General features: G+C 30.7%; 1 long non-coding RNA gene across 1 annotated transcript in view; it reads left to right on the top strand.

The window, feature by feature from the left end:
- Positions 1 to 24,730, top strand: part of LOC148310478 (uncharacterized) — a 29,831-nt gene extending 5,101 nt beyond the window's left edge. The window contains exons 2-3 of the long non-coding RNA XR_015837390.1: positions 22,657 to 22,929; positions 24,246 to 24,730. This is a non-coding gene — a long non-coding RNA (uncharacterized LOC148310478). The remainder of the gene's footprint in view (positions 1 to 22,656; positions 22,930 to 24,245) is intronic.
- The last annotated feature ends 955 nt before the right edge of the window (positions 24,731 to 25,685 follow it).

The raw sequence follows: 25,685 nt of genomic DNA, 5'->3' as shown, positions 1-25,685 counted from the left end.
GAATCTAAAAGTAAATACTAGAAATTTAACAAAAACTGTCATATGATGATAAAGTTTGTTGAATAAAAAAAAAAAAAAAAGAACACTGAGAAATTTCAATTATAAAAAAATGGGCTCCGTTCAATCGCTATTATATTATGTTAGAAGTAAATAAACAGTATTTTTTTTTTAATTACTCAAAGAAATTATTTGATGAGTGGAGTATACGAATAAAAGAGTATTTATTGCATTTGTCTTTAAAGGTGAGTATCCGTTTAATAACATATTTTTATTCAGGCTAGTTTATTTTATTCATTGCGATATTTTTATTGGTATAAGTATACAGTTTATTATGTAAATTATACCTGAGAATCGAATCTAGGCTTGGTGATAAATATAACTTATCACGTTGTTCGGTCATTACCCGCTTAATATTGCGTGGTGCATTATCCAATTTAATGATTGCTTTCAATCGGCATCTGGAGGATTGTGCAACTTGCGATTATTTTTTATATTTTTTATTAAATTTAGTACAACTATTTGAAATTTTAAAACTTCTTTTTCATCAAATTTGTCTAATGTCGGAAATATCCCATTAAAAATGAAATATGGCGATTATTCGCATGAGGTTCTCGGAATACATAAACTTTATCATCTTGTACAGGATGTAATTTATGTTTCAAAGGTTTTTTGAGTATGCGTCTCTTAGAGCGCTTGTGCACTACACGGAATTTTACCGTCTGGCAGTCCGGTTAGCATGATAAAACGATGATTAGCTTGGATTGGCTTGTGCTTTTGTCCATCTTTCTTCGGATCGGTGCGTGAACACGTTGCGCGTAAATTCGATCACTCTAAACTGTCGTAGTCGCTTTCCTTTTTCAAAACCGGACTGCCGGACAGTAGAATTCCGGAATGTGGACAAGCGCCCTTAGTCAACTGATTTTCTTCCATCGTTTCGCTGTATCATCTATCGTTGCTTTTGAATCCCAAAGATCTTCTGTTTAAACGTTTTCATTATAATTTTCCGTTTTGGAGTCTGAACAATCTTCCGTTTTATTTTGAAAAAACATAACCTTTGTAAAAAAAAAAAATATTTTGGTATATACGTATGGTTTTGTGGTTTTTCGTGATAAAACCAGATCCCTTCTCCTGTTTTTTTTTTAAGTTTTGTAATAATTATCTCGAATAAGCGTCCTCTTCAAGAGAATAATTTTAGCTGCCGACAAAAAGATTAGTTATCTTTTCAACATAGGGATTAACGCGATTTATAAGTATTCAATTTTAAACATCTAAAAGTCAGTCTTCTAAAACATATAAGAGATTAGAAGCATGTATGGTCGTTTCGCTATCCCTGTTAATATCTAACAAAGACTATTATACATTTAACAAAATCCTTTAATTTACTCCTTTAAATTCCTGCTTCCGCTATCTGACGCTGATTTGGACATATCCAGAGAATAATCCCACAAAATGGGTTTTGCTTTTACCAACGAAATAAGAAATTCCGCATCTACGTATCTACCAGTTCATTTCGAAAAATACTCTTCGACACGCAACCGCCCCAACGCTTAACGGATTACTGCGGCATTCCCCGTTTATCCGGTTGCTGATCGGTACAGAAAATACGACGTACGGCAGCATCTGAACACGACCATTTTAAACGGATTCGTTTCTGCGTACAATATGTACTTCACTTTTTAATCGGGAAGATGGATCCTATAATCCTTTTATCTTTTATCCCTAGTATCTTCCGTGTCCTGCATTACATCGTGATATACACACGACGAAATACAGTGACACGTCGCGACGTGTCGTGTTAAGTTAACGGACTTTAGTCTGAAGATCGATGAAAACTAAATAAACCATTATTTTGTTATGTTGATTTTCAAAGGTTTACTCATTAAGTATTTTCTGATGTTTATCCACGGGTTGGATTGTGTAAAATGTTATTAAATATCGAACCCTAACGGCACCCCTAATTGTAAGCAAGTCAACCAACTGGCGAAATATTAAAACGTACCTACCTATGTACTCGTATATAAGTGTGGAGAGTAGGATATGGTTTTACCTGGTACAAAAAAAACAGATATTATGTTTATCACAAATCTATGCGACTATAGCATTGGCAAACTTCAGAGTCAATTAAAACTACCAATCTGCGTACATTGTTACCATAAAGTACTCGTAGAAAATATACCTTATAGTAAAGTATGTCCAATATTTTTTAACAAATACTCCTTTCACTATTTTAAGTCCTTAATAACTGGGGAAGTATTTTTTTATTTAAAAACGCACTACGCTACGATAAAAGTAACAAATATTATTTTTTTCATCGCCATTCGATAATATTTCTGTCTAGTCTCGAGATTAAATGTTTTCCATTGAAGACTAGTACAAACACCACACATGCCAGGACGGGAGACAATAAAAGCAATAATATACAAACATACCTAGATATATCTTTGTTTATACGTTACATAGCGCAACATATTATTTCATCTAATTTAAACGATATACGAAATTTTATTTCGAAACTTGTGACAGGATATAGGATACAGGACATGCTTATAATAAATATATATATATATATATATATATATATATATATATATATATATATATATATATATATATATATATATATATATATATATATATATATATATATATTTATATATATACATATATATATATATATATATATATATATATATATATATATATATATATATATATATATATATATATATATATATATCCCTGCAAGAAGCAGGTACAAACCGTTTTTGCTGGGATGGAATTTTTTTTAAGAAACGGAGAGATATCTACAAAAGGCAAGTTTGCCTAAAAGGAATATATTGAAGATCCAGGTATAAACATTATGGCAGAATGGAAAGTTTTAAGGAGTTGAATTTTTTTATGCGACGTTGAGGAATGCCTTTATACACATTTAATTACTTGATGTATTTCCAAAAAAAAACATCTTTTTTACTATATTGCACAAGTACACAAGAAGATTTAAAAAAAAAAAGTATTTGTTGCTTGTATAAAAATATTTACATATTCAGTAGAATTTTTTTTTTAAATTCACGAATATGTAAATATCTTATTTTATGCGTTTCCAAGTTGATACGGCCTAGTACAATAATTTCCGAATTATACACGTATGCCATCAGAAACATTTTAACAAATAAAGTAGGTAACGTATGTATTTTGAAAAGTCCATCCACTGCGATTTTATTGGATAGCGAAAAATGACGCCAAAAAAGTACATATGTACAACGAATAGAATATTTTTCTTTCTGAAACATATTGCAGGTTTAAAGCTTTTTTTAATTTTAAAGTAATTTGTAAATCGCTAATATTGTTTAAAACGTGAAAATTTGCAGGAAAATCCGGACTGAAAAATCCCATAAAATGTCCATAAAAATGAGGAAAAAAATGTGTGTGTTTACACGTTTGTTTATGTAGCAGGATATCATGCAGTCACTTTCAGTTTTAACCCATCTCAGCAGCATTTAATTTTACATATCTAGCGTCATTTCATCAACAATTAGAAAATGAAAATCGCATTTTTTCCAAGCAAGTATTTTATGTTGTTAACCAAATAGCTTCTACATAACTTATGCAGTTTTCGCATTACCACTTAGGTTTTTAAGTTTTTAAAATTTGACTGACGCTAATCTCATTTATATACATGCTTTTGAATAAAGAGTGTATGGCGAAAACAACAACAAAAAACTCAGAAAGTGCTACCTTGAGATGCCTTTAAGCATCAGAACTATATAAATTTTCAAAGGATAGAATAGCTTTCAACATATTTGCTGTCATTATACTTTTGTAATCCAAGGAATGCACTGTTTTTTTTACAGTACAATTAATTTTCCACAAAAATTCTGAATTTTCTGGATGAAATAAGACTTTTCGGTATACAATATGTTAAAGTTCTTTTATACAGTCTGGTGAAATTTTCATCACATATAAAATTAACACCACATTTCACGTTTCAGTGCATATATGACCTTCCAATTTTGACATATAAACCTACCGCCCTCTTATACAAGATTCTTCCATTTATTACAAGTATGCATATATCCCATGCATACATTTTTAAACATATACGGAGAAACTTTATATATGTATTCACAAGTACGCAAACACCCTTCACTTTTCTACCCCCCCTCCAGCGATTTCCAAACATTAATTATTATTATATAAAAATATTATTGTATGGAAAAACCCTTGTAGTCGAATATGAATCGTTAAAAAGGTTATTCCCATTAGGAGTTCTACAAATACTTATTGAAAAAATATATGTAGTGATTTGCATACTAACCAATTTGATTATTCAATGACAGAAAACCTGTGACAAGTGATTATTTATAAAAAAAATATATGATGTATGAAATATTTATAAAAAAATAAGTGCACATTAACTGTTTTGGTGACGGTTTATCTACGTTGTTTATATAAATTTTCCATTACTACCGAATAGAAGTAAATTTTGACCATACCGATGTACCTGAAGTTAGTTATCTACTGCCAAGGCAAGGGAATCGTCGCTGTAATGGATCAGGTGCGGAAAGGGTTATTATTGCCTAGATGATCTTTTGTTTTTATTTTTATTTTTGGGCAAGTCCTGTCCAACGAGCGTTGTCCGCTATGAAAGATTTAATATTTTTCACCTGCATTTCACGTGCACCTGGTTAACTATTGTTATTTCAAGGTGTCACTGTCCACAAGTCACCAAACCACAAGTGCGAGTGCGATGGTGATCTTACGAATGGCGAGTCGAAAATGTCGGTAGAATGACGAAGCGTATAACTGGACGAACGGTGCGGTGGGGTTACGCTATACATATTATTGTTTGTTAATTTCCATAGTTGTTTACCTATATTTTACTCACAATTATTATACAAATTACGCCGTTAATTTCTTAACAACAATACGGCTTTTTTAATCGTTTATAAGTTGTTTGTAAACAAGTTTATATACCTTTATTCATTAAGTTTATATACCTGTATTAATATATTTTTAATCGTAATTAATGATATTCGTACATAATAATTTATGATAGTACATAGTACATGTTCGTATACATGTATACCATATGTAGATTTACTATGCTAATTTGTGTAGTTTATTATAGTAAATGGTTTCTCTCCCTCCATATTATTATTTTTTTAAATAATTGTAGTTTAAATTGGGTTGAAGATATAAAAGTGTTACTCACATGTTACAAAATTAAATTGAAGTATTTTTAGGATGACGAAATACGGTGAATTTATTTCGTTTGGGTAAATTGTAAAAAAAATTAAATTGTGATCATGCAGGGTATGTATGTTAGAAAGAGAAGTCAGTTAGAGGATGACGAAAGATAGAACGTAAGTGCGAATATGTCAAACGGCACGAGAGGGAGCGCGAAGGTAACAATCCTGATGGGCGACTAGATGGGAAGTAATGTTGTCCGTCAAATTGTACATAATAAATACCTTGTTCCAACCTACGTTTCATCCCTTGAAATATTCCCTGCACCCAGTATATTACAGATCTCAATGCCTACATTTTCCTGTCGGTCTTGAGATAATGAATGAAGGTTTCTATATGTTTAGTCCAAAAAGGTGACAACGATAGTCACTTGATTCTCTTACTTTTACTGTAGAAATCGTCAAAGTAATTCCGAAGTACTGAACAATGTTGACCCGAAGAGTCCTCCTAGTATACATCGCCATCTGGTAGTATTCATTCAATATGACACCTTGGGCTGCCAGCTGAAGCGCAGGACATACATGCCTTGCTTTCATGCAAGTACCGGTTAAGATCACATTGGACCGATGAGGTGCTGTGCCCTATACGCCATTTGGTGCGAAATAGAGTAAGAAGAATAAATAAACTGCAAACACATTACCATTTTTTGGTTTTGTTGTCGGTTTTTCAACCCTTTATAACCGTTGGTTTTTGTTTTAAATATGTAGTTGTATTTTTTTTACAATCCTTGCATTAATATTGTTCCCAAATAACACTTTGAGAATGCCGGTCTCAAGTTCCTAGTCAGCCCCTAGTTATCCTATGTTTGTGTGTAATAAGTGCCTCACGGTTAAATTTAACCGTCGTCGTCTCGCTTACATTGGCATTTTAGTAAACTTATACGCAGTTTATATAAGCCTTAATATATAAGCCTAATACATTCATATTCATGGCATAGTTATGTACAGTTTGTGAAAAAAATATAGCTAAGAAATTGTAATACTTCTGATCTAAAATGTTGGCTTTTTCACTTACGATAAAAAGGTATCTATAGTTTTAAAATAGGGATTAATTGGCGAGCTGAAATTTTTCATGTGTTGCGTGTTCGATGTGTTGAAAGAATAAAATAATAATTTTACATCGAATATTGTAAAACTAAAAATTTTTGGAATAGAAGAAAGGTTGATAAGTAAATTGATGATCACACTAGTACAATAATTACGGTTAAACGTATTTTTTACGATTTTTACGAGTCACAACCTCCCACTGTGACAGATAAAGTAATCTCCAGTAAAAATTATATGTAAAGTGACGAAGTTTTAAATCAACTAATAGAATAGCACTGGATACGCAGAAAAAAGCGATTTCCCGTACAGTAAGTGCTCATAAATTGTCTTTGAAAATTTATTTGCTTTGTAGTTAAATCCTATATAACGAATCTTTAAAAAGTTTTACTACAGTCCGTTCATATTTATTTTACCTTTGATTTATTAACATTCATATTTATTTTATTTATGCTCACATTTATTTTACTTTATACATATTCATACTATACATATTTATTTTACCTCTGATTTAAATTAACAACAAAAAAAAACATAACAACTAGAGGTAAAATAACTGTAGATTCACAGTACAAAAAAAAACACTTTTAAATGATAAGTAAATTTATATTTTTTTAAAGTGAGATTTGTTTGGTTTTTTATAAATAAGAAATTTTTTGGGCAAGTTTGTACAAAACCTTAGGATGACTAGTTAATCGTAAGATTTTACTACACGCGGTATAATGTTGGTAGGTAGGTATCATGTTGTGTTATGTCTACTCAGTCTACTTGTATGGTATGGAACTATCCATTAACCTTGAACTTGATAATCGATTTTCTCAGCTCGGTTTTGTACGGAAAGAGTTCGGTCATTTCCGTAACGTCGTAGTTTCTAGCCCTCTAAAAACACCAGTGACTGGAACGCACGTAACATATATATATGTGGCCTCAGTCATTTTATAACTAGGCACCCGAGTCCCGACTCCGACACCACGTTCGCGATACATGCGATATAATTATTATTAGAATCCTTGTAAAATTTTGCATTACGCACAATAATGTGATGCAATAGTAGAGACATATTTTCCATACGACTAGTCATAAGTATTATTTTATTTTCAATAGGGAGGAATATTGAATTTAACATAATATACATACATGAAAAAGGATTTGCGTGATTTTATTTGTATTTACAATTTTCATTAAATAAATGACATTAACTTCATCACACATCTGACTGACATCATTTTCCTTCGCAAGATTTGAATTTGGTAAACCATCACTTTAGTAAGTTGGTGACATAATGTTGCATCATTACTCATATCGCTCACTCCTTTCAAGAACGTCATAAATCAAAAAACTTGATTTTTCAGGAGAGCGTTTTTAAAGTTTAAAAATATAACACAATGTATTAAAAATAAATATCAAGCCACTTATTGAACTTTTTACTGTGCAACAGATCTTATGAGGTAAAACCTGAAGGTTTTTTCTCCATTTGTAAAATATTTAGTTTATTTAAAAAAATAATTAAACATTACCTTTTCTTCAAAATGCAAAAACAACACTTTCTGCCCTGTAGCGGGTAAATATTAAGTTAAAAATATGCCTCTTTTGGTGGGATATAGTACATTTTTTGGGCATTCCGAAAACATGCACAACTAAAAATTGTCAATTTTTGATTTATGACGTTCTTGAAAGGAGTGAGCGATATATGCTTGATTTAAAGTTTAAAAAACTGCAGGCAGCTCAGATCCCTTTTTAAAAACGTAATAAGTAAACGTATATACATATTCAATAACATGTAGGGACTAGGGACGTATTGGAAGAAATAATATTTTTTTCTCTATTTATAGTACAGTTTTGTCGCTCAGTACCCATGAACTAAAAATTCTAAGCAAATGTATTCATTCAAAATAACCTTTCGTCGTAATTTCTTATTAGAGTTTTTAAAAAAGCCGCTTGTGTTCTTCACGTCAGCTTTATTCAATACATATTAACCTAAGCTTTGTTAGAATGAAATCAATTACATATTATGATTTATTTGCTGAAAAAGGTTCTAGAATCCAGTGAATAATCAATAATAACCTCATCATGTCATTAGCACTGCCTTGACTCTTATCGTATGAAGGTCAAATTCTATTATCGTGGATAAATAATTATTAAATGATAATAAAAATAAAGGTATGTAAATAATTGGAAAATATGCAACAAAACAAGAAATGGTGGAATGAGGAAAATTGTCTTTTAAAGGGTTAGAGCCAAAGATCCAACACAGAAATTTGCGTGGATTGTTATATATATTTATTTTTGTTGTATTCTTTTATTGCAACTTTATAACAATATATTTATATTTGTTATAAAGATGCAATAATCCGGATTTGTATATATATATAAATATATAAATATATATATGTATATATATATATATATATATATATATATATATATATATATATATATATATATATAATATATATATATATATAATATATATATATATATATATATATATATATATATATATATATATATATATATATATATATATATATATATATATATATATATATATATATATATATATATATATATATATATATATATTTATATATATATATATATATATATATATATATATATATATATATATATATATATATATATATATATATATATATATATATATATATATATATATATATATATATATCTATATATATATATATTATATATATATAAATATATATATTTATATATATATATATATATATATATATATATATATATAATATATATATATATATATATATATATATATATATATATATATATATATATATATATATATATATATATATATATATATATATATATATATATATATATATATAAATATATATATATATATTTATATATATATATATATATATAAATATATATATATATATATATATATATATATATATATATATATATATATATATATATATATATATATATATATATATATATATATATACATATATATATATATATATATATATATATATATATATATATATATATATATATATATATATATATATATTTATATATATATATATATATATATATATAACGTGGTAATATTTTTCTTTGTAAATTGGGTGTAAATAATATGTAAAGTGGGTGTATAATAATAAAATAAACAATGTGTTGCTTTGTAATTAAAGAAACGACAATAAAAGTTTATTCTTAATTAATCTTTACAATAATTTTTATATCTATCTGATTCTGACAGTTAACAATATTATATTTTTTCTATCGGATGTCTTTTGTTTTATTCTGTGCGACGCATGCGACATCTGGTGGTAGAACTGTTTTATGTAGGTACTATTTGTAAGTACTTAATAAAATGTATAGGTAGGTACCTAGGTATTTTATTACACACATCGCTCACTCCTTTCAAGAACGTCATAAATAAAAAATTGACAATTTTCAGTTGTGCACGTTTTCGGAATGCCCAAAAAATGTACTATATCCCAGCTAAAGAGGCATATTTTTAACTTAATATTTACCCGCTACAGGGCGGAAAGTGTTGTTTTTGCATTTTGAAGGAAAGGTATTGTTCAATTATTTTTTTAAATATACCTGATATTTTTTAAACGGAGAAAAAACCTTCAGGTTTTACCTAAAAAGATCTGTTGCACAGTAAAAAGTTCAATAAGTGGCTTGATATTTATTTTTAATAAATTGTATTATATTTTTAAACTTTAAAAACGCTCTCCTCAAAAATCAAGTTTTTCTATTTATGACGTTCTTGAAAGGAGTGAGCGACATATATATATATATATATATATATATATATATATATATATATATATATATATATATATATATATATATATATATATATATATATATATATATATATATATATATATATATATATATATATATATATATATATATATATATATATATATATATATATATATATATATATATATATATATATATATATATATATATATATATATATATATATATATATATATATATATATATATATGTATATATTTATATATATATATATATATATATATATATATATATATATATATATATATATATATATATATATATATATATATATATATATATATATATATCTATATATATATATATATATATATATATATATATATATATATATATATATATATATCTATATATATATATATATATATATATATATATATATATATATATATATATATATATATATACATATATATGTGTGTGTGTGTGTGTGTACGTATCCCACTTACTGTATTAATGAAAATAAAAGCAGGGGGAAATATTCACATTGAATGAATATTTACCTCACTCAAATGCAAAAAAAGTCTGCTTTAATCTAGTTACGGATAAATTAAGCAACCTTATAGCGATACCGTAGTGTGACCACAATACAATAAACTTAAGCGATCATTTAGAGAGGACCGCGAGATCTTGATTCGTTATTTAAAGATGCTTGTGTAAGAACTATCAACACGTGTACTCTGTTGCTGCCAAAATATTCTTTGTGATAAAAATAAATATGCGAGTTCTAATTTCTTTTGAACTGTTACTTTTATTTATTCAATTTCTAATTAAATAAATAATGATATCCTAGGACAAAGGAAAAACCTTAAATGTTTTTCCTTTGTTCTAGTTGCATAGTACTGCGGTCGGCGCTGCGATTAGGGGTATATAGTTAGAAAATTGTATTTGCTTACAAGAATGTGATAAATTTGTTTAATTTGAAATTTTCATTTAATTTACATTTATATTCGAGTAAGAAAGGGAGGTGATACTTTATATGCCCATGTGGAATGCACGCCACTGAAAATGGCTGAATGTAAAACTTATTAAAAAATCACGGCATAGTCCCGAAAGGAAAATCGGAACTCGCTTCAGCCTCAATAAAAAGTATGGAGATGGACCCAAAATAATATACAGCAGGTTTATACAACACGTATAACACGTACTATGTTGTTACCCTGAACGTTTGCTTAAAACTCATTACAAATCAATAAAACAAAATATTTGGTTAAAAATACAACATTATGTTAAAACATAACATTTTGTGAGTTGTCTTATTCCCGGGATTACAAAAGAACATCGAAACTGTATTCCCTAGCCGTAAAACACCGTGAAAAAAACTAGTGTAAAATATTTTAAAATCATATACATTTTTTTCTTTATTTAAAGGAATAACCCCCAAAGCCTCTACTTCTTAAAGGCTTTTCTGGAGAAAAGATAGTATGAATGAGGAAAGTTAATGTTTAAAATACAGCATACCCAGACCAATTGAAAATAAATATTTCTTGAATTTATTTTGTATTGGCGGGAATCGAGTCCGCGACGCCTGTTTCGCAGTCGAGCGTCTAACTCAGCCACGCCGCCTGTCTACAAAAGGATACCTGTATTGCAAGATTAGTTAACATGACCTACATGTAAGTGGTGTTTTTTTAAATATAGGTAGACATATTTTCGTGCTGCAAATGGGACACATGTGACGTCACACGTACACGTATTGCCCGAACTTCAGGTCCTAAAACAACCGAACTTCAGGTCCTAAAACAACTGTCAAATTATTGTACTTATACATTTACTTAAGACACATTAACATTCGCTCTTTGCTATTCCTAAAAAACGTGCTACAAACCTTTTTATATATATTTTTTTATAAACAAAAAATATAAGAAGCATGTAGCTGAAATTTCGTTTTAATGATAATATCATATAAGATTTATAACATTGTTTTTGTGACAAAATCCAAACAATACATGTGTCAACAATTTGAAAAAAGACTTGAAAATGAAGTACAAGAAACACATTGAAGTTTACTTTACTAGATAACAGAGCTCTGGAGTAGAAAAAAATATGTAGAATATGTAAAACAAATTTATTTTACGTTGTGTGAAATAAAATCTTCAATTAGGCACCGCGAAATAAATAATTCGGGTATTATTATATTCCTTCAAGTAATGTAATTCGTATGATCTGACGAGTTATCTTGAAACACTACATGATTCTCGTATGACTCGTTGGGAAGTTACATGGAAGAGTGATAGAGAACATTAAACACGGCGTATTTTTAAACACCTTTTCATGCAATTTTACAAGTTACTCGCAACTAGTTCACGTGGGAGTTCTAAAAATATGTTCCTAGAAAACTAGATAATGTGTAGGCACCGTTTACATTGGACAACTTGGTGGAGAGAACGAAAGTCGACATCAACTAAAACAGCGTAATAGCTCTTTGTTAAAAATATTTAGTTAGAAAATGAAAAGTGTAGTTACTAGACATGGGTGATATAATTAAAAAACTAAACTTTTTTCGAAAAGAAGTCGTTACATTACATATTCGGTTTTCAGGTACGAACATTAAAAGCTAATCACGGCAATCAGTGCACCAACAAATACCAATAACATACCAATATGGTAACTGAAAAGTAACAATTATTTAATAATAATGCTTCCTGAAGGTACAAATGTATTGAAAATGAAATAAAAAGTGACATTCACGCTAGTCTATTTTTTGTGTAGGTCGAAAGATATTGCTTCATGGCAATGTAGCCCTTCAATGTGCATACCAATTATACCAAATAAATCATGAAGCAGTAAAGAAACGCGGTAGGGGTAATGCTTCGTGCATTAGACACGACAGTAGAAACTCATTCTAGACATGAACCTATTAAATTTACCAATGTAAACTGGGCTTAGAAGAGGTAAAATACGATATTATTATACTAAGAATGTAAGTAAATCTTAGCATCTGGAGCGGGACTTCAAGGACGTACAAATAAAAGAAAGTAATTTGGAGTCTTATTAAATTATCAGCAAGGCTAACGCATATCTCTACCTACGCCAGAGATGGCAAATCCACGACACGCGTCCGTGCGTGTCGTAAAGTGATAAGTCGGTAAGATGCGTGCTCCTCGACGTGAATTTTATATTAACCTCGAATGATTTGGACATTTATAAAATCCTATTATGATATTTTTAAAGAAAAATAATAATAAATATTTCAATGTGATATACGTAAATGTGCAATAATTTATGATTTATACATAATTTATGATTTATTGCTGATATCTTTAAATAAAAATATTTAAAATATTTGGATCTAAAAAATGAAATGAATTGTCAAAAAATATCGGATGACTTTCTTAGTTATAGTTGTAATCCATATTTTTTATTGACACCATTTCAGTATGATTTAATTTCCCTATATAGATTTATTTATTTGTTTTTTCTTTACTTATTTGCTCTCTCAGAATATTACGATATATTTGTTTTTTTTTTCTGAAAAAACAGAAACCACTCTCAAACCAGTAAAGGCACAGCAAAATCACTATTTATTTTAATTAAGTTTAATTTTTATATCGACCGGTGGTAATAAATCGTTATGGTTAAGTTAATTGTTCAATATTTTTGTTATATTATATGCAGCGTGTTATAAAACTAACCAATTAAATCAATGTAGTTATATTTATATTTATTGCCTCATTGCCAGCGAAGCAATACATAAAAATCAACTAGGTATATATATATATATATATATATATATATATATATATATATATATATATATATATATATATATATATATATATATATATATATATATATATATATATATATATATATATATATATATATATATATATATATATATATATATATATATATATATATATATATATATATATTCGTCGGGTGCGTATGAGGAGATGCATGAATGTAGAAGAGGCGAAGAATGTTTGCAAAGACAGAATGGTGTGGCGTTCGATTCTCTCTGCCTACCCCTGCGGGGAAGCGGCGTGATGGTTAGTTAGGTAGTTTTTTATTTTAAATTTAAAAAGTTTAAAAGTGATGTTTGAGATTAGGAAAGTGTTATATTATAATAAATAATGAATGACACAAATGATATTTCATAAATGTTTTTCGTAAATCATTTACCTAAAATAATAATTTAAAAATAAACAAGATATCATTAATTATTATAGTTATCATGATAGCCTTACGCAATAATCAAAAGTTATTTGCTAAGCGAAATTCGTGAGAACGCATTAAAAAAACGACAATACGTATAATACACAAAAAAAACGATGTACATAATAAATGGGATGAATCGAATGATTTTATTCGATTATTAAAATTGATCGGAAAAGCCAACGAATAATGACGGTATGTATACTATTGAATTTTATTTAACTGTTTTTTCGCAGTTTAAAATTTAACCATGTAATTATTTTTTTTACTCTTTAAAATAAAATAAAAAATAATAATCGCTAATATATATCTCCGTTTTCATGAAAAATTACCTCAAGGGAGCGATGCATAAAATTAAATTCAACTTCCTCATTATACATAGTATACAGCTCTAAACTTGTTTGATTTTATTTTGGGGCCCCCTTATTTTGAAGCCCGTAACATTCTGAAAAAGGGACAAATCAACAACAATATAGTTTTTGCCAAAAATTTAAGAATATTTTTCTTCTCCAAACCTACTAGCGCTGCGTGGGGACTTTATACAAAAAAGTTCCACATATACATTCGTTTGTAAATGCAGTAAATATAAATTTGGAGTGAAATCGAATTCAGGATAGATGGCGTAAAACTAGAACTCAATCGTTTATCAGCCATTCTTTACGCATATTTTCTATTGGAATTATAACTATCGAAAAAATTCAAAATGTTCTTCAAAACGGTATGCTTCATTATATATTTTTTCACATTTAAACATTAACAAAAATTTATCTCATTTGATAATTTCGGGGACATTTTTTGCGAAAAGAATACACAAAATATGGATTTCCATTATTTGCTTTATTTTTTATAAAAAAAAGTATTGGTCTCGAGAGAGCAGGTATTAAAATAATATTGTAGATGTGAGTGATATCAAAATTCAAAGTAACGTCCGGCTTGTCATCTAAACACGTATTGTATTGTGTACGAGTACTCGTGTACAATGTTGCCTGCCATCTTTGTAAATACAAACTTACCTGGACGCTTAGGAAGTACGATTGAAGAAAATTGTAAGTATGTACTCCCCTCGTCCAGTATGTCCTTACTCTTACGGTCATCTCGGTTAATGATCAGCCCTGGTTCGCGCACAAAAAAGTCGTGTGTTTTTGGTCGCCTTGATGGGAGAAGAAAGGAAAAGGTGAAAGCGAAGGGTGTCTCTCTGTAAACTCTGTAAACTCTTATCAGAGTCTTCGGGAACATACAGTACATATTAGGTAAAACAGTAATGCACAATATTAGGGTTCCATGGGTTTATTATTTTGATTTAACTAGATTCCTTTATTTTGCGGTACTTATTGACTAGGCGACAATTAAATTTGAGCCAAACAAGAGTTGGATATCATTCAGACATAAGACTCTATTCAGATTGCATTTCACACAAATCGTGGGTGTGACTAACCAGTCGATGACGAGTGGAAACAGGCGAAGCGCAATTCAAAACGAATGATCGAAAACGATCAGCAATCCAAACACAAACACGAATGCGTTTGAACCTCTAGCTAATGATTCGCAGAGTCTTGCGAATACAGTCGAATATTGCAAAATCCTGTTAACTACACATGTACCTACTAAGAATTTATATTTATCATACCCACCTGATTTATTGAAAAACAAAGAAAATAATGTCTGTAGACAAACTCATTTCACCTTTGAAAACCGTGTCGAAAATAAATATGTACACAATAAAAATTCATAAATTATTATTTTTAGAATGGTGCTGAAAATTCAAAGAACACCTGTTTAAACTGATTTTTTTATGCGTGGTATAGTCGTGTTATACAAAAGTAATTTTCTTCTCTCATACCTATCCGCGTCCAATGGTGCATACGGCACCGCATCGGATCGGGCAGTGTTGAGTTGATCGTTAATTTTAAGAAGATAAGGTGATCAGTCGTGTCCTTTACAATCTCTGAATATAGTCGATAAGATAAAGAAGACGTTAGGGAAGGAATTCAAGACGAAGGATATTATTGCTATATGGAAAGAAAATTGTCATTTTGAAATGGGAAAATACAGCACTAAACTCATCAATCGTACGTACGACGAGGTTTATGGATATTGGAAAGGTGACCCTCGAGATAAACATTGTCTGGCCTCAAGTAACGTCCGCGTCTTATCAGTTCCAATAAAATATTTGTTATAATATGTATCATAATTATTTCATTTCCTTAATAAAACGCATTAAGCACAATGTACCTACATAATATCGTATTCAGGAATTATAGATTCTTCCGTAACTTTCTTCCAAACATTTGGGCGGACGGAATCTCAATCTAAAAAGATTTTGGATTGAGATTCCTACCGCTAGGTTCTCTAAGCGCGAGTCTGTCGCACCTGTCGCGCACCCCTAAGGACGGCCCTGGGTGCCATTTCAGGGTCGAGGTAGGTCGTTCCAAATACGAAAGTGCCAATTCGCACGTGATGCTTAGCCTAAGGGCGCTTGTCCACTACCCGGAATTCCGTGTAATTTTGTTTTATTTATTTAATATAGTTACATTTTTAAGTACAACATAATACAATTTCTAAACATTTATACAGTTTTCGATTCGCTGTGCCTCTCCAAAAAAGAGACTGAGCTCTTGTGCTTGGAGAGTAATTTTAATTCCGTGTAATTTTACTGTCCGGCACGTCAGTTAGCGTTTTAAAACGACGATTGACTTGGATTAGCTTGTGCTTTTGTCCATCTTTCTTCGGATCGGAGCTCTTGATCGGTGCGTGAAAACGTTGCGCGTAAATTCCATCGTAAAATCGTCGTTTAAAAACGCTAACTGACGTGCCGGACGGTAAAATTCTGTGTAATTCCGTGTAGTGGTCGAACTCCCTAAGGCTTACCAGACGTCCCGGTTTTCAGACACAATCCTGGGCCGGTTTGCTTAACGTTCTGGTAAAAGTCAAATTCACAATTAACTGCAAAGGATTATTTAGAATGATTACTTTGTCATTTATTTCACGGTACTGTACGTTGGGAGCATTCCGGTATTCCGGTTAAACATTTCAGTTCATCTAAATACTTAGGGCTTTCACGGTACCCTATCTCTAACAGAATAACAACTTTAGAGAAGCAGTATAATGAATTTGTGAGGCGAATGTAATTAAAAATAAGAGCAGAGAAAGACTGGGGAAAGTTTGTCATGATCGAGTATTTAATGTACTTGAATAATCGTCAGGAACAATTGGCGGGTATGTATGAACATATCCGCCGATTATTCCGACTCCTGATCAAACAACTTTAGAGTATTATTTTTTGACATCTCATCAAAGATGAATAAGAATATGGAAGTCTGGGCATTTACGGGGCTGACGACCGTCATAGGCTGGTTTAAGTGATCACTTTACACACGTGTAACATTCACCAATTCTACCCATTATTGACAAACACACTACTCAAATTCTTGCAAGTTCTATATATATGAACCAATTTAGAAACCTTGTTCTTGAATCACTAGAACTTCACTAGATACATCTATTGGTGAGATGTAAGCTTTTTACTAAGCAGAAACTCTTATATTAGTATGTGAGATCCGAATCCTGGATTATAATCACACACATGAGAAACGCCAGAAAATACCATTTTCATTTTTATTATTTAAGCTTATAATTTGACCGGATAATTTATTTACAACATTTTGAGTGTGTCCAAATACTTTATACAAATAAATAATTAATTAAGATTGTAATTGGAGATAATCCAGATTTTGTGAACAAGTATTTGGACACAATCAAAATGTTGTAAACTTTAAAGTAATTTAAATACTCGATCATGCCAAGTTCTCCTCGTGGAGATGCATGAATGTGGAAGAGAAACTCTCAACATTCTCGGCAGGACCGGGTTAAGAGGAGGAGTTGTTCCGGACGGCAGGGGGACCTGACAGGTCACATGAAAAAGAAGAAGTTAACACTCGTTGGGCAATTTTACTAAGTCTGAGAGGTTACAGTCCCAGGTCTCAAATTAATGATAAAATATAAAAATTATTAGGTAACTGGAACACGGCAGATAAATCCCAAAATAAGTTTATCATTTTATTATCGTAATAAACGCTATGCAAACGAGGTCACCGGGGATAAAATATCACATTATTATTATTATTAAAAATAATCTTAATACACTTTGCAATTAATTAATTTCTACACTCGCCGGTTATTTGGGAAACTTACGAATGTCGTATCTACTACCTGATCGTCTTAATAGGGCATGCAAAATTACAGACAAATCGGCTGTCCAAACTCAAAACACAGTTAGGGACATTTTTTCTCTGGTACGTTTTTTTTTGCATTTTTTGGACTAAGTAGATTCTACTTAGTCCAAAAATGCAAAAAAAACGTACTAAGAAAATGCCCCTTACTGTGTTTAAGTTTGGACAGCCGAAATGTCATTAAGGTCTAGATCAGTGGCTCTGAACCTTTTTGAAGTCAGGGAGATCTTTTGATCGTAAGGAAAATTCGCAGCAAAAGTAAATATATAAAAACATACAAAGAAAACTTTTAAAAAATATTACAGACATGTTAAAAGTTACATTAATTAAAAAAATACGTAAAAACATGAATACTAATCCAATGAAACTTTTTGCGGCGAAAATTATTTAACGTGACACCTAAGCCTGTTGGCCTTTACAAATTTCAGCCATATCAAGTTTAATATTTCATATAGCTACTCTCATTTCTTCATCAAAATTGCTAAGCCATAGTTCATAAATCAAGGGTCACAAATTATGTTAATGAACCTACCATTGATGGAGCACCGTCTGTATAAATTGCTACACAAATATCTTATGATATTTTCAATTGTTCTAAGTATGATGATATAGCGTCAAAGATATCTTGACCGCTGTTCTGAATGGAGCGCACACAACTTCACTTTGCAAGGGTGCTGCCATCTAGCCATTATATTTGCAACTCAAATCGCACAGTAAATGAGCCAACATTAAGTATTGGGTTTCATAATTTCGCGGAGCACTGGTTGAGCATCGATGATGTTTAGGAAACAGCATCTCATCGATGCAGTGTTATCGTGATTATTGATTAAGTGAAGGCAAGATAATCAGTCCCGCGCTTCAGGTATCAGCGTTAGGGTTATATTTAATAAATATTAAAGTAAAAATATTTATTTTGTTACTCTCCCCGCATGGAATTTCTGGACTACTGCGCTTTTTTGAGGTATCGGTGCTTCGGTGTTTCCGCTTATCAATTTGACAGCCGCATTCAAACGGAAAAGGCCAAATGCAATTCAGTTCTCACCGTATAGTACAATAAAACTTGCGGTGAAGTAGTAGGTTAGTACTCGTATGAGTATTTTTTTACTATTATTTTATTAGTCGGAAAAACAATAATATTAAATACCATGGAAATAAAGAAATATTTTTTTTGTATTGGTAGATATGTTATTATTAATATGTAAGTACCTATTTTCTAAGCACACGTCATGTAAATACGCAAATACATAGTACGTAAGCGGAGTTTTGATTAAATTGAATGTAGGTAGGTAGATACATATTGGTCAGCTCGTTAACCTTTTGAAACTCGAATGATGCAATACCAAAACAAATTAACAATATGTACCACTGATTTGTACCGCCGCTGTCCAAGCCGCGTGGACTAGCAACAAAAATCGCTCGCAATCTAGTCCTGCCCCCAGACGCGTGTTCACGCCGGGCCGGCATTTTTCACTTTTTGTTCCGAATGTACAAATCCCATACAAAAACTACGCACCAAGAACGCGGCCATTTTATTTCTAGCGGAAAATTATTATTATCTGCTTACAGCAGCCTTGGCTGATGTGCATATCTCCCTACACTATCTAATTCCGAATGAAATCTTCCGTCTTCCTATATTCCTGAAAAATTACAACTTTTTAAGCTTTTTTTCCATAAATGAAGTTTTCATTTCATAAAGTGAATTTTTATAAAGACGGATATGGTAGATAGATTATTTCTGATACCCTAGCACTCCATGTAGTATCACATATTTATGCGTATTGTAGTTTGGTTTTTGTGTGTTTCATGTCGTTTCATTAAACATTTTAAAATACGTTTCATCGAAACTGAAAATGCAGTATCGTGTGAAGCTCTACAGAATGTCGATGAATATGAAATATGATTTTATGTACCAAAACCCCATTGCAAGATATCACGACCATCGATAATGGCAAAGGGACAACTGAAAAATGACAAGATCCGCGATCTTTTTTGTTTATAACAGGACATTAAATCTCTTTTTTTATTAAATTACTGAGGAAACGTGATATTGATAATTTAAATTTTAGATACCTACTAAAAGTTTTCTTTTGAATCAAATATATTGTGATACCCTTTACTAATGAGTATGTTAAAAAAAAAACTGTCCCAAATCCTAAAGCGATTTTCCAAAGATTAAATAACAATGTTCCAAGTTCCAATGTTCGAGTTACGTACATAACAATGTGATCCAATTATGTTTCTCTAAGCCCGCCCCTCCGCGCCGGGAAGACTTACTAGATACCTACCTAATCGTCTTAAATAAAATGGCAGTTTTTCATTTTTACATAATGATATCGATATACGAGACCGCTAAAGCATTTTTACAGCCTTGGAAATCCGGAAGTTTAATAGAATACTGCCCCCTTTAAAAAGTAGTACGGCATCTATGAAAACACCGTATACGTGGAAGAAGGAAAACTTATGAAAAGAATAAGAGAGATTTAATGCGAGAGATGGAGAAATACATCATCCCATACAGCATTACAAAATTTGCATGGAAATATTAAATATTTATTTCTGTTTATTAAATATTTAATACAACGACTGAGATATGAGACATAAAAATAGAAGTTGCCGACAAGGTGACTTCTATTGCAAAGTTGTAAAGTCTCAAATATAAATATTTACTTCTGACGTCTAAAAAATCCTGAAAAAATTAAAAATACACGAAATGTTCCTGAAAATCGTAGAATGTTCGTTTCCCTCGTCTTAGACCACGTGGGGAGACAATATCGATGTGTGTATGCTTACGTGACAAAAAAAATGTACGTGCGCGCCGGAGTCCCTGTGACCTGTATAGAATTCAATTCGAGGCCATATATATTTCGGCTTCATCTATGATTATGTTATTTATCCAGCGATATCTAGCGGAATTCGTATTAAACATAGTGTTGATGAGATTTCAAAAAGATTTCATACATATAAATTTTAACGTCCGCTTCAGAAGTATAATGATTATCTCGTTTGGTTACCGTGCACGAGGTCCTGGGTCTCGTAAGTACTATTAGATACCACAGAAATAAACTTGGATTTGCACTTGAAGCTCAGAACTTATCCTAAGATGTTGCCCTCACATGCAGTTCCATGTGCTCCATTTAGTTTGGAGAAGGATTCAAAGAATTCAATAAAATATTATTATCCATAATGATACTTTACATTACTTACAAAACTTAAGATGTAAAATAGTATAGGTACTATGGAAAAACAAAAACGCTCGATGATAATTTGGCAGTTGTTTGAAGTTCGTGTACCCAGACAGCGTGTCGTTCTACACATAATAAGTAACAATAAGTATTGGGTATCCATAATACTATATGTATTATAAAACGTGGCTTACACATACTAGTGCGCCAATTGTAATCGAGTTACTTGTATAATCACATATTTTTTAACATTGTATTTGTGTGCTAATTTATAATATTATTTTGTACTTAGGTAATCAATTAAATCATGAAAGATAGGAATCGTTCGCACTTATTATGTTATGAATGATTAAAAACATGTTTTATGCAGGTAAAACTAGAGGTCAGATAAAAAATATATCAGTAAACAATGTAGGTACAATAGCGTTTTTTTTCAAAAGTTGTAAATCACTCCAAAAAAAAATATGCTCGCATTAGTTGGAATTTCAGTCATGTGCGAGTACTACACGATTTTAAAATGAAATGCCCGTGAAAATTGGTTTTCCGAGTTTTGTGTCAAAAGGAACAAGGGCTTTTACGGGCATTATGAAGTTGAATTCTCATTGGCATCAATTTATCCAACAGAACGGCGCATATTTGACTTAAATCGGATGATTGTAATACTTTTTATAAAGCATTGAAATAAATCGAAAAATATCAAATTACTTTTCCTCAACCTAATGTTATACATCAACAACCAACAACTATATAATTTTTTTCCATATCTGTTTTAATTGTCCAGCGACCGGGTTTCGTCGTTACCGACATCATCAGACTGGTTTGACGATATCGGTAACGAAGAAACCAGGTAATAATAACCAGGACGAATCAAATAAATGTAGTAAAAACTATAAAGTTGTTTTCTTTTTTACATTTTATTTATTCCAGTACAGTGATAAACATTTGTCATCTTAGGAAGTTACTCGGAGGTGATGCGACCTTCAATGAGTTGGCAGCTGAGAGGAACATCTTCATACTGATGACTGCGGACCGCGGATGTGTCGAGTTGTTCCATATAAGACAGATGCACTGCAGACCACGTCTCCATGTTATAGACGTTATGGACTTACGGTGCACCCTGTATGATATTATTGATTGAATCCAGCTAACGGCTTGGCGTGGCGCGACAGTGGAAATTTCCTGATGTCCCTGTGTTTTCGTGGATTACTTTTCGCGATAAACGATCAGGTAAATATTATGTCCGTTGTTCATTCCGCGCTTCATACAATCTTATCATGTTATTGTCCTAATTTATCATTCTATTTTGACTGTTGAGGCAATCATAATCAACATTATTTTTCGTCGGTCAGATTACTGTATTTTTCTGATTCTGATGGAAATTGTAATTAATGAAACACTAAGACTATGTAAGAAAGACATTTTTGTTAATTGAGATATGAACATTTCATTTTCAATTGAATTTTTACTGAGTAAATACCACTATTTCTTAAAATCAATAGTGACACGTGTTTCGATTCTGTCAATGTTCCCACTGATAATAAATAAAAAATAAATAAATAAAAAGTAACAGCTCCTCTCCCTCTTCAACATTCAACGTCCTAAGGACCCACTCTAAAATTTAGAATGACATCACATACGGTGTCTGAAAATTATGCGATATGTATCAAAATACGTGTCACATAAGATTTTAAGAAATAATGGTATTTACCAAGTAAAAATTAAATTAAAAATGGATAGATCTTACCACAATGTGACTGCCGAATCAATGAATAATTTTTTTTTTCAACTCTAAACACTATTATCGGTTGAAGCGAAATATAGTTTTTTGTAGATATATGCAGCCACTAAAGCGCAGTAAGAAAACGTTATAGATATTAAAATATTGAAGAACTTTTCAAAAACCTTTTACATGATCAAGATAAAACAATATCACATTACCGGCTTTTTTCTGTCGGGAATCGACCCAATAACGTTTCGTTTTGTATTCTGGCACCAGTCCACACGTCACCTATGGCGTCAAGTCTGGGGTGTCAAAAAGGCTAGGTACAATCATGATATTTTCTAGGTTTATTATATATATAATGCACCTACTTTATTTTATATTATTGATATAAACACTCTTAAAAAAACTTAACGAATACTATATAAATACAAAGACTATTTATTCAATAAAAATAGTAAAAATAAATTAAACAAGATAACTCCCTCTCCAAGCATAAGAGCTTGTCTCATTTTTGGAAAGGTACAGCTAAAAAATATATTATACCCTAGTAAAATTGTTTAGATATATAACTAAAAATAGTTTTAAAAATGTTTACTATGTTACTAATAAAAAAATGAAACTACTTTTCGTAAAAGGAATGTTGAAGAAACACATTCGGTTTTTTGTAGGTATAGAAGATTTGAACATATTTAAAATATTGTAAGTATAAATGAACCGATCAAAAAAAGAATAATGATATTTTGAAAACTATTTTAATTGAAAATAAAATTAATACAATTTTCGCCTGTAATAAAAAAGGAAACTTTTCCCTTTTCAACAGATGGCAGTTCCAACCGACATGACATACGAAGTAGCCATTGAAAATACGATGTAAATACAACTCCAAAAAATCAAATCAACACGGATGCTCAATCATGGACACAACGGTGAACTTTACATTAATGTATAAAGTGACCACTGAGCCAGCCGTTGATAGGTCATAAGGCCTATAAGTTTAGATCCTACCAGAATTTCTATTTGAGTTCTACCAGAATTTCTACAAGAAATACATGAAATTAAACTAACTATGAACATAAGGGCCAAAACCATTCACATTTAGGAATAGCTGCCGCTCGCCCTTATGCTATGATTCTGCAAGCAAGGAAGCGATAACCAAAGGAAATGAAATTGGATGTTTTTTTTTTCAAAAAAGCGTAAGAATTTAATTTCGTGCTGACGAACTGGTGTGTTAGTATTTATTTCATAAAAAAATATTTATTATATTAAGAGATTATTTATTTTGTAAACGAATTTAAACTTTAAGATACATTTACAATTTATTTTATATACTTATAGGCTAAAAAAATATGTTAGATTTTTCTGAAAATCTTTGACATGGAACCTAATTACACGTCGTCCATTATATTTGTGTTAATTTTACGCTGATTTTTTTTACTCCCGTGTCTCTCGGTACGGAGCTCCGGCGTAAAACGAGGTTTAAATGTATTTGAGATCTCAGCACGGATAAAGAAATATACAGTACAATATTAAGATGAGAATATGGAAGTCTTGAGTAATTTCAGGGCTTACATCCTAACATTGGCTGATTTAATAAATTTAATTGTCTGACATGCATTGTGCATTAAAATATATTATAAATTTGTGCTTTCTATTTCATTTAACTAGATTGAGCCACAGCAACGCGTGACCGGGTACAGCTAGTTATTTATAAATAACTAATGTACATATCATTGTAATTTATTATTATTAATATAAGCACATTTCAGTTTTGTTAGCTCTATAATTACGAAATTACCGATTAAATACGGAAAGAGTATGGATCCTTTTTCATAAAATAAGGTGAAAAAGGTATAAAAATACAACGGCATAATTGTGCCCATGTGTTATAAATATGCACGCATAACCCCTCTGCTGCTCAATCTGCGATATTAGCACTCGTGACAAATAATAATAGCTATCGGTTGACCTTCACCAGTGAACGAAACGAAAACGAAAGTAAATATGGCTTAGTTGAAAAGGCTTATCCAAATATCCGATCTGATTTTCCGGGAGTTGGAACATTGGTAAATTTTCACAACGTGGATCCACCGTGCTGCCAGAACACATTAAATCGAGTTTTAATGCAGTCTGGCCGTGGCTGGATGTTTATGGCACGAGGCACGTGGTCAGACATCATTTGTGGTTGATCGCCTGATCGCGTTATCTGTTATCGGGGTACGAGAGACGCCGCCACGAGGCCCGCGTGGCGCGTCGCGCCCAA

Source organism: Brachycentrus maculatus, unplaced genomic scaffold (genome assembly GCF_059751285.1).
Source record: "Brachycentrus maculatus isolate JH-2025_06_01 unplaced genomic scaffold, ASM5975128v1 h1tg000093l, whole genome shotgun sequence".
Taxonomy (NCBI): Eukaryota; Metazoa; Arthropoda; class Insecta; order Trichoptera; family Brachycentridae; genus Brachycentrus; species Brachycentrus maculatus.
Note: the sequence above shows the minus strand (reverse complement) of the source record. Positions and strands in the feature narration are given on the sequence as shown.